At 43.6% G+C, this 12,010-nt stretch overlaps 1 pseudogene; it reads right to left on the bottom strand.

Moving 5' to 3' along the window:
• Positions 1-1,310: 1,310 nt before the first annotated feature.
• On the bottom strand, positions 1,311-1,515 carry LOC114008069 (uncharacterized; annotated as a pseudogene).
• Between the last annotated feature and the right edge of the window lie 10,495 nt (positions 1,516-12,010).

Genomic DNA, 12,010 nt, shown 5'->3' on the forward strand with positions numbered 1-12,010 from the left:
CCTGGGATTTTGGGCATGTGCACACATGTGCTCGGCATAAATTTTAAGCTTCCCAGTCCGGGACTTGAGTCATAGTCAGTTATGTAGCAGTGCAGTGCCTTAACAACTACTCCACCTACTGGTACCTATTATTATTTACTTTTCAATTTGACCAGAGAGAAAGAAAGGAAAAGTGAGAAAGCAAGCCACCAGGTCTTAGACTTGAACTGTAGTCAGCCATGTGAGACTGCAGTGCCCCAACCACCACACAACCTGCTGGCCCTGTAGAATTAATTTTTAAAGAGGAGAAAGAAAGAAAATTAAAAGTATCCATAAAATCTAGAAATACAGACACTATTTTTATTTTTTAACCGATTTTTTTTTAAAGTTTCTTTCATGAACGAGAGAGACAGCACCCCCAATAGGCTCTCCACACCACAATCCACTCTCACCCTCAGTCAGCCCTGTATTGTGGCCATGCATGCCCACCCAGCATGTGTTTTTTAAAAATATGTATTTATTTTTTATTTTATTTATTATTATTATTCAATTTTGACCAGAAAGTGACAGACGGAGAGACAGGGAGAGTGAGAAAACAAGCCACCAGGTCTGGAACTCGAACCAGAGTCCAGTATCCCAACCACCACGCCCCTTGCCAGCCCCATCTCAGCATGTTTAATGAGGTCTCTGGACATGAACCTGGAACCTTTCCATGCAAGTCAGCCTTGCAAAGTGTTGAGTTATGACTGTGTCACGATTCAATCCCCCAGATGGTGGTAAAAATGCTGATTGAGAAAGATCCGTCATTACAAAAGCCTATACAGTTTGCATTGAGGCAGAATTTGCATGAAATGGGTGAGCGGTGCATTGAAGAGCTCAAGCATTTCATTACAAAATGTGATACTTCTGCTCATGATTTTGGAGGGCCTTTTTAGAGGATTTCTTGCTCAGGCAAAATAAAAAAGTTTAGTTGTCTCCTCACTCCCCCACTCCCCACTCCCAATTGTATAAATCCTTAATATATGACAGTTTTGTGATGAAGAGAAGTATTTTATGATAGTTAACTACATTTTTAATATCAAATAAACATCTTAAATAGTCTGGAAAAAAAATTCTTTAAGAAAAGAAAAGGGGCCAGCAGGTGGTATGGTGGGTGAGGCACTGGACTCCTACATGGCTGTCCACAGTTTGAGTCCCAGACCTGGCAGCTTGCTTTCTCACTTTCCTTCTCTCTCTCTCTCTCTTTCATCTATCTCTGGTGAATTAAAAATAATAATAATAAAATTAAATCATTCCTTGAAAAAACAGTAAAATAAATAAATAAAATGGAAACCACTCAAAGTCATCTTCCCCCCTCTTTTTCCCCTAAAGGAAGGGAAGAATGATCATCAATGGAGGATGACAGTGGCAGCCAAGTAACACTAAGAGAGAGCTTCATGCTCAGAAGTGAAGGAGGTACCTTCTCCTCGCGGTTTCCAGAGCTCTACACGTTCAGAGAAACTTCTCTAGTAAAAAAACAGAGTGGATCCTGGGCTAGCCCATGGCCTGATATTAAGGTGACTGGATCCCACGTGACCAACTGTGCAGTTCGAATCCTAGACACAGCGCCTTGAGAAACACACCAGGAGTGTGTGTATGTGTGCCCAAAATCCAAACAAGGAGAGGTGAAGAAGGAATTGCAGTATGACCTTGGCTGATGGGAGGAGGTGCTTTCTCACTTTCACTTTTTCTCTGTCTCTGATGAGCTCACACACCCTCTAACAAATTTTAAAAAGAAAAAAGAATCAGAAATGAATCCTGAAAGTAGAGTTCTCAGACTATACTTAGTTATACTTAGTTATATATAGTTCTCAGACTAGTTTTTAACATTATGTAATCAGACTTTATGACCATCCTAGACAAAAAGGCATTACATGACAGAAAGATAATCTGGCTTTTACATTTTAATCACGTGAATTCAGTACTTGTAACCTCCACACAAGTTCCACATACCTTTTTTTTGCACGGACTTGGTTCCTTAAACCACTGTGTTTAGCATCAAATGTGGCTTCGATCCATAATTCTCTATTGGAAATAGAATATGGTAGAAATAAAAGTAGAGAAGTACATGATCAGCCACGGTGGTACAACGATAGCATAATGCCCCACAATGCTGAAGCCACGTGGGAAAGTCCAGGGTTCGAGTTCTAAAGTCTCCCCATACATGGTCTCCCCAGCTTAGCACACATGGCCATGGATCATGGCTGACTGAGATTTTTTAATAGATCTTGGAGTGAGAGCCCTGTTGGGGTTGTCTATCTCTATATCTGTCACTGTCTCTATATATCTCTCTCATGGAAGAAATAGATAAAACTTTAAAAACATGGTAGAGAATTACAAAATGTTGGAGAATTACAGGGTGGAAGAAACTATTCGGAAGCTGAGTGGCCCTGGGTGAAGAGCGAGGCCTCTCACACAGGTGGCTAGAAATGTCCAGGACTTGTTTTCTATGCTCCCACAGGATCTGTGCCTTGGTGAGAGGGTAGCATGCATAAGACATGCTATTAGGACGGATGACCCCCAAATTGCTCTGCAAGACTCACAGAAAGTAGCAGCAGAGACCAATCATTGCTGCAGTTGCCAAACATGTCCCAAATCTGGAAAGTGGGGTTTTGAAGGTCACCAGCATCTGTGGCCCATGTGGTCAGGTGGTCAGGCTAAAAGAACTGGCCACCTTCACAGTGCTCCCCCCATGCATCTAGCCAGAGCACTGTACCTTCACGCGGGCCTTTCCCAGCATATGACAAAAGCAGGACCCCTGGCTGTCAAGAGGGGAGGAGTTTAGGCCTACTTCAAGAGTTAGCCAAAGGCAAATTTAGAAGGAGCTGTTGCCATAAGGCGGCAGCCCTCACTTCTGATGCCAATAGCAAGTTTGGAAGATTCTACAAAACCACACTGAGGTTTGATAATTTGCTCAAAGGACTGACAGAACTCCCCGAAAGCTGTTACACTCATGGTTTTGGTTTATGACAGGGAAAAGACATAAATTCAAATCAGCTGAAGGAATAGATGACCAGAGGAGGGACCAGGAAGGTTCCACATGGGCAGCTTCTTCTTCTAATCACTTTGGAGTGCTCACATTTGCATTATGTAGGCAGCACCGTGCAACCAACAGGAGACCTGGGGTCCAGCCCCTACTCAGGTGGTTACGAGCTATGCAACCACAGATGAACACTATTGTCCCTGAGTCCAGGTTTCCTCAGCGGTGATGATAATAATGCTTGTCTCTAAGTGCTGCACGTGAAAGAATGAAAATCTCCACAATAATTAGTAATTCTCCCCACAGAGCTGTGGATGGTGTTACCTCCTCCCTGCCTCAATGTGCACAGCTCTCAATTCCCTGCCCACCAGGGAAGCTCACCAGAGCTTCGGTGTCTAGGGTTTTCTCCGAGTCTGATCACAGACTGCCTGCATGGCTGACCTTTACTCTCCAGCCTCCTGGAGGGAAGGCTGGCCTCCAGTTCCTCCAGAGAGCAGAACAGATATCCTGTGGCCCAAATCCCAGACGGAGAATCTCCTTAATCAACTGATCCCTCTTCTGGACTAGGCCTTCCACCTTCTTTACAAGAAGTGCGAAGTTTCGGCACAAAGGATTTCATCCACCCTCCTCACTGAGAGGGTTAAACAAACTGTAGCGTGATGTCTAAGGCCCAAGGCCATGTACCAGCAAACCCCACCCTACTGCTGTTTCTACCTGCAAAAAGCCCCAGGCTGCCGAATAAACCTACCACGTGAGATCCCTCCAGGCCAACACCTGCTTTGCCTAACATCTCTGGGAAAACAGCCCCCCTCCCTGCATTTTGTGATTTTTTTCCACTTCCCTGACTCTGGCAGAGACCCTGCCTGTTCTTCCACATGCTCCCTTGTTCTCCCTTTATTTCATTAGGTATTTTTTGTTTGTTTATTTCATGAAAGTGAAAAACAAGAGAGTCTCACACCAACATCCCCCCAGCCTCCTCGATCTGCCAAGACCACAGACCTGAGCACTGGCCTGCATGGGTCGCCGTGGGAACCAAGTCTTCAGTATCCATCCCGCTTCATGTAAACAGTGTGTTGCCTCTGCACGGCTGAAGCTGCATCCTCCTTTTCCCTTTGAGATCCCCAGTCATCTCTGCACAGATCGAAGTTAAACTCAATTTATACAAAGCCTGTCTCCCCTTCTACATAGTTTGAATATATTCTGTCTTGCCACCTTTAACAAATGTCCAACTCTGTTTCTCTTTGACAGCTCCCATCACGAATTACACTGTTGGGTGTCCGGTGGCCAAAGCCCCCCAAGCAAACAAAGATAACCTCTTCAGAAAGGACATTTTAGGAGGCTGGAGATTATGCAGGAGCTGAGGGCAAAGGCCAGACCTCTCTGGGTGAGGTTAAAGGGACACCACATGTGGGACAGTGCTTGGCTCCCAGTGCAGTGAGGGGAGACACTTGGAGACCGGTTGCTGTTCAGGCTTCTTGGTTCAGCTGGCTCAAGGCTAGGGGCAGCAGAAGTCACTGAATGAACACCAGGGAGTGGTCGTGGGGTGTTCGATCTTCCCACTGCAGCAGGCCAAGAGGAGGATGTCTCCTGTTAGGGACCACGAGGACTGGGGGTGCTAAAAGTGCAGCCAAACACCACAGGTTGTTTCTTGGTGGTTCCTCCTGCATGAGAAAACCCTTGTAAAGGTGAGAAAACTGAGATTTGGAGAAGACAGTTGGTCTACCCCAAATGGGAAAGCGAAAAGGTGCAAATACTATACACGGTCAGTGGAAGAACCATACAGTGAACAAAATTGTCTTGGGCACATATTTTCACATGGTCCTCATTATTTCTCATGCTCTACTTAGTGAAAAGGTCTTGTCATTGACATTATAACTGATGACACTTGGGCTCAGAGAGACAAGGTCATGCAGTTTGCAACACGGCTGGGTTGGACTGGACCCTAGGTCTCCTGTTGGTCACATGGCACTGTCTACACAATGCATCTTTGCCTGTTCCAAAGTAAGTACAGAGGGTGAGGCTGGAGCTGCAGACTCGCACAAGAGCCGTCTTCAGTGTACAGATGCACAGCTGCAGCAGTCGCCACATATTCCTCTGACAGAATTGGTTGACTCAGGTGGAAAAGAAATTCATTCTCTGAAATGAGAAACATGTCAAAGTGCTTTGCCAAAAGGAGATCTAGACATATACCTTAGGGTCTTCAACAAGTTAATGAAAAACACATGTCATGAAAAAAAAAAACTGCATAGATTTCAAAATCTCTTACATCAAATGAAAATAAATAAATAAAGTTAAATAAAATAATTTAAAAGACAAAAAGGGGTCGACACATGGCTGGGCCCACAAAGCCAGCCACAGTTCAAGTTCCAGACCTAATGGCTTGCTTTCTCACATTCCCTCCCTCTCTCTCTGTCCCTCTCTGGTCAAATAAAACTAAATAAATAGATAAATAAAGTTACATATATTTTAAATCTCTTACACCAAAATAAACTGGTATTTTAATTTCACAAACTTTTTTATAGTTTTACTATTTAGTTATGCTAGGGCACATGCATTTGCCAGAGGAGAAGAGAGAGAGAGAGAGAGAGAGAGAGAGAGGGCGAGTGAGAACCTCTCTTCCCCACCCCCAGGTGGGATGGCCATGCTATAATCCCTTCTTCTCCATTCTCTTCTTGGGATTTTCGGCACGTATGCACATATATCCCAACATGATTTTTCAAGCCACAAGGTCCAGGAGTCAACCATGGAGTCTTCCAAGTGGGATTTGGCTCCTTACCCCCCACACCACCTGCTGGCCCTCTACAAATGTTCTGAAGTTCCTTTGGATTATTCAGTCATCAAACTGCCTCTCTAGCAAGGAGCAAATGGTGACCTGAGAAAGTGAGGCAGGAACAGGGAGCCCTGCCCTCACACTATGACAGGCTGCCTGATTTCACATCGATGTTTACTCCCTCGTGTGTCTGTTTATTGTCTCCCTTGAGAGGAAGGTCAGTTTCATGAGGTGGGATCTTGTTTGTTGATCGACACTATATGCTCAGCATCTTGAATAATAAAGTTTGTTAAATCAACAATATCTCTAAAAGCTAGACATGGTAGTGTACACCTATACTCCCAGCGACTCATACAGTGAGAGCCTGTCTAAATGAGAAAAAAAAAAATAATGAGATCCCACTCATCAGGATAGACACACAAAGGACCATTTATGAGAAACTTGTGCTCAAGTTCCAGCTGAAGAACCTACTTTTGAAAAGAAGAATTCAATAAAAGTTGACCTCAATTTAACTGGCACAAATCCCTGAACATAACTCAATCTTTCCTTCACTTGGACAATGTTTAATTTGGTTGCTTACGGTAATATTTATTTTAATAAGGGTTTCTTTCTGTCCTTGTGGCCAGTATTGTATTTGGTGGACTGAACATCATGATTTAAAGCAAAACCCTGTCCCATGTTGGCAAGGAGGCTTCTAGTTCATTCTTTAGCCCTCTGCTGCAGGGAGGTGGTTTTCACTCTGGAATTTTTGCTACCTCTGACTTGCCTCCCTCTGGTGACATCTACAGGCACTGCAAAATTTATGTCCACAAAGAACTAAGGAATCTGGGAAGTCAAGATTCCTCTGGAAATAAATATTCTGGTGCACCACATACACACACAATTTTTTTTTGAGAGGATTTTTTTTTCTTTCTATAGGGCGCGTGCGCTCGCCAGACAGAGACATAGAGACAGAAACCGAGAAATCACCCCCTAGGGAAGATGGCCACGCCGCAATCCCTTCTCCTCCATTCTCCTCTCGGGATCTTGGGCACGCACGCACACGCGCCCGGCGTGAGTTTAAGCCACCCAGTCCGGGACGCAAACTGCGGTCGACTACATGGGAGTCCAGTGACATAACCATTACGCTAACTGCTGGTCCCATACACACAAAAATGTAAAACAAAGCTCATCTTCCCATATTATCAAATGACTTAATACAAGGAGATTTTTTAAAGTTCATGGAGAATAGGATTAAAGAGGCCTGTTGGTAGTGTACTGGTGGAAGTGTCTGGATTCCACACGGCTAACTATGAAGTTTGAGTCCCAAACCCAGTGACTTGATGAGCACGCCAAGCACGTGTATGTGCATGTCCAAAATCTTGAGAGGAAAATGGACTAGGAGGAAATTCAGCATGGCTCTCCCCCTGTGGGAGTGCATTTTCACATTCTCTATCTCTGTCTCTCTCTTTCAAGCACTTGTGCCTTAGAGCACATTTTTTTTTAATGGGATTAATGTACAAGTTTACTTTGGTGCAAAAAATTTTTGAGATCCATGGATAGTTGTTTCATAATATACATATTCTATGAACGTTTTGAAGATCCCCCTCATACTTTATATAGACTTTAACCAAAAATTCTCATTCCAGCAACTTATGATTAAAAACTAAAAATTGTAGAGGACAGAAAGCGGTGTGGTGGTTAAGAAGCTGGCCTCCCACATGGCTGACCATGGTGTGAGTTCTGGACCTGGCAGCTTGCTTTCTCACTTCTTCTCTCTTTCTCTCTCTGTCTCTCTCTGGTGAGTGCCTATAGCAAATTTTAAAAACAATAATAATAAAAATAAAATTAAGTAAATAATTATTTTTAAAAAATTGTAAAGGGGCCAGCACCATAGTACAGTGGTTAAAGGAGCCAGGCTCACATCGCTGACTAAGATTTGAATTCTGGTCCCAGCAGTTTGGAAAAACATGCCAAGTGTATGTGTGCACATGTACAAAGTCTCAACAGGATGGACAAATGGAGGAAAAAGAATTGTGGCATTATCATGCCCCCACTGGGCAGTGCTTTCTTTCTGTCTCTCTTTTTCTCTCTCTCTCACTGGTGAGTGCACACACCCTCTAGCAATAATAAAAAAATAATAAATAAGAAGAGAGAAACAGGTAAGAAAAAGAAAGGAGAAAGAAATTGTGGAGACATGCACCATTGATGGCCAAGATAGGTTGACCTTCAGTCTCAAATACCCTCAAAACTAGATAAAACATATCAAGTAGCAATTTAAGAATATATAATATATAGGATTGTCAGAAAAGTCATGATACATTTTTGCATAGAAAAAATATGCTATGATTTTGCTGACAACCCAATATGCATGTGTGTTTCTTTCTTTTTTTTTAAGAATTACTTTTTATTTAACTTTATTTTACGTATTTATTTAAATTTGACCAGATATATATATATATAGAGAGAGAGAGAGAGAGGGTGAGAGAGAAAGAAAGTGAGAAAGCAAGCCTGCCACATCTGGGACTCGAATCACAGTTGGCTCTGTGGGAGTCCAGCGCCCTCAACCACCATGCCACCTGTTGGCCCCTTTCTTTTTCTTTCTCTTCCTTCCTTTCTTTCTTTCTTCCTTCCCCTTTCTTCTTTCTTTCTTTCTTTCTTTCTTTCTTTCTTTCTTTCTTCCTTCCTTCCTTCCTTCCTTCCTTCCTTCCTTGCTTCCTTCCATGAGTGAGAAAGACAGAGAGATAGCACCCCCGATAGGGTCTTGAAACAACGACCTATGCTCAGCCTCAGTCAGCCCCAGATCATGGGCACGTGCATGCCCATCATATTCAGGGATGTCTCCAGACAGGAGCCCTGAACCTTCCCATGTGGGTCAGTCTCACAGAGCATCAAGTTTCACTATTGCACCACCGCCTGACCCATCTGTTGCACAACCATCCTGACCCAAAAAATGTATATTTTTAAAATGTAAGTATATTCAACACTCAATGAGGTAAAATTCACAATATCTGACATCTGTCAAAAATTGCCAGGCATGCGGGAACCAGCAGTTAGCGTAATGGCTGTGTCGCTGGACACCCACATAGTCGACCGCGGTTCGCGTCCCGGACCCGGTGACTTAAAATTCATGCCAGGCACGTATGCGTGAGTGCCCAAAATCCCGAGAGGAGAATGGAGGAGAAGGGATTGCAGCGTGACCATCCCCCCGGGGGGTGATTTCTCGCTTTCTGTCTCTATGTCTCTGTCTGGCGAGCGTACGCACCCTATAGTGAAAATCTCTCCAAAAAAATAAAAAATAAAATAAAATTGCCAGGCATGCAAAGAAGAAAGGATTGCATACCATAGAGAGAAAAATCAACCAAGTAAAATGACAAAAATAGAGTTTCTGGATAAAGACATTAAAATAGCTAGTACAGGGAACCAGCAGTTAGCATAATGGCTATGTCGCTGGACTCCCACATAGTCGACCGCGGTTCGTGTCCCGGACCCGGTGGCTTAAAACTCACGCCGGGCGCGTGTGCGTGCGTGCCCAAGATCCTGAGAGGAGAATGGAGGAGAAGGGATTGCGGCGTGACCATCCCCCCTGGGGGGTGATTTCTCGCTTTCTGTCTCTCTGTCTCTCTCTGTCTGTCTGGCGAGCGCACGCGCCCTACAGTGAAAATCTCTCAAAAAAAAAAATAGCTAGTACAGGGACTAGCGGGTGGCATGGTGATTAAGGTGCTGGACACTCCCACATGGCTGACCACGGTTCAAGTCCTGGACCTGGTGGCTTGCTTTCTCACTTCCCCTCTCTCTCTCTCTCTGTCTCTCTCTGGTCAAATTAAAATAAATGGATGAATAAATAAAATTAAATAAATAATTATAAAAAAAATAGCTAGTACAAGGGCCAGCAGATGGCTTAGCAGTTACATCACTGGACTCCCATATGGCCGATCGAGTGTTAGACCCGATAGCTTGAAAATCACACTGGGCGCGTGTGTGTGCGTGCCCAAGATCTTAGGAGGAAAATGGAGGAGAAGGGCTTGTGGTATAGCCATTCCTCCAGTGGGTGCTTTCTCACTTTCCCTTTCACTGTCTCTGTCTCTGTCTCTGTCTCTGGCTAGTGCATGTCCTAAGGCAAAACTTCTAAAAAAAAAAAAAAACACTAAAAAGGACAATGGATGCTAGGAGGTGCCATAGAGCTTAAGATAACTCTATCCTACATGGCCAGCTGTGAGGTTCAAGTCCTAGATCCAGCTAAAAAAATCACACTGGGTGTCTGTGTGTATGTGCCCAAAATCCCAGAGGAGAACGGAGAAGGGATTGCAGCATAGTAAAAACTTCTCAAAAAAATAATAAATAAATAAAAAGAATGTATTGAGTAAACGAGAGGTAAATGGATGCTCTAAGAAATTGAATTAATTTCTTAAGGTCAGACAGCTGGAAAAGTCAAAGTGATGTTGTGATCCCATGTCTCCCAATTTTCTATCCATTCAAGTACCTGTGCAGATAAGAACATGGGGAGTTTCTGAGGCCTTAGAACAAGCTCCTAGATTGAGGTCTGATGTCAGTTCCAGACCTCCAGAACTTTTGGATGACAACGCCTTTTTTAAAGTTTGTGTTATTGGATAGCCTTCCCTAGCATCTGATTCTTGGGAATGTATCTGACCATACAAGCTGTCCCCTAGAGTACCTAAGCATAGAGAAGAGCAGACCGATAAGAATAGGGGTGCCGATGACCAGCTGGTGGTACGGCAGTAACAAGTGGACCCCTGCAGGAAAGAATATCAGGCACACATGCACATGCCTATGATCCATGTTGGCTGGAAGTCGATCACTGGGTGAGGGCCCTGTTGGAGGTCCTGTCTCTGTCTCACTCTCTTTATCTCTCTCGGAAGAAATAAATAAATAAGTTTACAAAAAGAGAATAGGTGGCCCTGGAGCAAGAGATGAGGCCTCTCTCATTATGTTGGGTTTAGTTGCGATTTCTCCTTAATTAACTCACTCGAGACTCCAGTAAGTGTTGCCGTCAGCCCATCTGTAAGCCGAGACAGAGATGCTCACATTTCTTGTTCATGAAAAAATCAGCCTCCTAGAGCATTTTGTTTCTTTCCTCCTATAGTATTTCATACATTCCTGAGTGGTTTTGGGCTCACCCAGTAATTTTTGCCTTTGGTAAAAAAAAAAAAAAAAATCAATAATTTGATTGGAAACCACAGAGTTTGTCAGATAGTAAAAGCTCCAAGGGTAGGTTTTTAGTGGGAACGGCTCAAACACTTTGCAAATAGAAGTTCAGTTTTATTGTTGTTGTTTTCATTTCATTTTATTTTTTAGAGAGATTTTTGCTATTGGGCACGTGCACTCACTGGAGAGACAGAGAGAAACAAGGAAACAGAAAGCAAGAAATCCACCCCCAGGTGGTATGGCCATACCACAATCCCTTCTCCTCTTGGATTTTGGGGACACATGCACACGTGCCTGGTGTGAGTTTCAAGCCACTGAGTCCAGGACTTGAACCATGATTGGTCATGTGAGAGTGTAGCAACATAACCATTATGCCATCTGCTGGTCCCAGTTGTTTCTGTTTTTAACACAATGAGAGGAAGATGTGCCTTAGAAACCCCAGTTCTTTTCTTCTTTTCTTCTTCTTTTCTTCTTCTCCTTCTCCTCGTTCTCCTTCTCCTTCTCCTTCTTCTCCTTCTTCTTTTAAGAGCGATTTTTGCTACAGCAATCCCTTCTCTTCCAAAGATACAGAAGGCAGGAAATCACTCCCCAAGGGCATGGCCATGCTGCAATCCCTTCTCCTCCATTCTCTGCCCCGCCCCAACCCTGGGACTTTGAGCATACACACCCACACGCCCAGCGTGAGTTTCAAGCTGCCGAGTCTGAGACTCGAACCACAGTCAGCTACATGAGAATCCAACAATGTAACCATTATGCCATATGCTGATCCCAGAAACCCCAGTTCTTAGGAAAGAAGCTAGAGTGGAATGGCGGGATCATATGGCAGCTGTATCTTTAACATTTTAAGACACAGTCAACCTGTGCATATTCTCTCTATCTCTTTCTGTTCCTCTCTGGCCAAATTAAAAACAAATAAATAAATAAGTTTAAATAAAATAATTCCTAAAAAAAAAAAAAAAGATGAACTAGCTACATTCTATCAATAAATTGATGAGAGACTTGGTCAAATAGTAAAAACTCCGAAGATGGGTTCATCTTACAGATAAGAGAGGAAGGCAGAGTGTGTGGGTTAGGATACTGGGGAGTTTGGGGGAGCT

The sequence above is a fragment of the Tupaia chinensis genome, unplaced genomic scaffold (assembly GCF_000334495.1).
Source record: "Tupaia chinensis unplaced genomic scaffold, TupChi_1.0 Scaffold000279_1, whole genome shotgun sequence".
NCBI classification, from domain to species: Eukaryota; Metazoa; Chordata; class Mammalia; order Scandentia; family Tupaiidae; genus Tupaia; species Tupaia belangeri.